This window comes from Lupinus angustifolius, chromosome LG11, assembly GCF_001865875.1.
Source record: "Lupinus angustifolius cultivar Tanjil chromosome LG11, LupAngTanjil_v1.0, whole genome shotgun sequence".
Classification (NCBI taxonomy): Eukaryota; Viridiplantae; Streptophyta; class Magnoliopsida; order Fabales; family Fabaceae; genus Lupinus; species Lupinus angustifolius.
The window spans coordinates 21,672,341-21,673,728 of record NC_032019.1 but is presented as its reverse complement, the minus strand read 5'-3'; positions in this window follow the sequence as shown (position 1 = coordinate 21,673,728).

Here is a 1,388-nt window from a genome sequence, read left to right as displayed (position 1 = left end):
AATATATAGTTAGAGAGAGGGAGAGAGAGACTCAGGGTAAAATCCTTCTTTCTCTTCATTAATAATTTCCTTATAATTTTGTTTTGTTTCAAATATATAGTTACTAATCATCACATAATTAATTAATAATGAAATAGTAACTTAATAATCAACTTAGATAATTCCTAAAACAGTTTTGTCACCTAAATGAGTTTTATAGAATTTTTATAGTAAGGTGATGGTTTGAGTCGTCTCTAACTTTTTTGAAAATGAGAAGAAGGTCTACGACTAATACCATCTTTAAGTTATTAATTATATAAATATATATATGAATAATCCTAAATTATTTTATCACTCAATTCTATATTTAAAAAATAATTTTAATACTTAATTCTATATAAACCATTTCAAGCTGTTAGTTCCATTGAATTAAAACAATCATATATTAAATATTTCAAAATCCACAAAATCAACTCCATCAAATTTATCAATACGAAATCGTTATTTTCAAATCAATAACAATCAACTAGACTAATCCAAACAACTTTCGAACCAGAACTACGTAGTCTTGATTTCCCTATTGGACCTAGGAAAACGTAGGAGCATGATAACCTCTTGTCAGATACAAATGTTAAAAATAAAAATGTTTTGTTTTAGTAATTAATTTTTAAATAATTTTATTAAGGGTGTAAAAGTATATGTGATTAGTGAGGGTATCATTTTAATACAGGCAGACAGGATGCTAATACCTTCCTCGATCTGTAAATCGACTCCGAATTCAGAATCTCTATTTAATGACCATATTATCCAAATTGGACATAAACGAGAGTTTTCAACGTTTTAACCCGAAAAAATGTAGCAACAACTCCAAAAAATATAGGGTTTAGAATTTTCTAACGTTTTTTTTGGTGTGCTATGTAATGAAATTCATATGTTAAACATCTTTTATTTAAGAATAAATAATGATATTAAATGCAAGTCACTCAATAAACTGTGTAAAAAACTTTACATCAATCAACAACGTATTAGTATAATGATATAAAATTTTATTAGATTCAAAAAAAAAGTTTGATTCCTAATAACAACAATCATAGGGAGAGACAATCACATATCGAGCAAAAATCAATTCTTTTAATAAGAGTAAATTATATTGACACCCCCTGAGTTTTAGTGAAATTACACAAAGTACTCCTCACTTTTTTACATCTACACAAACTTCCCCTAATTTTTATACTTTCATTACACTGATCACCTCTGCATAAGAAATAAGTGTAATTTTTTAAACAAAAAATGTGATAAATGCAATTAAGTTACAATTGCCTTACCCCTCTTGTGTTGGAGAGGTTCGTTCTTTTCTTGGTCATGCAGGTTTCTATCGCAGGTTCATTAAAGATTTTAGCAAGAAGGCT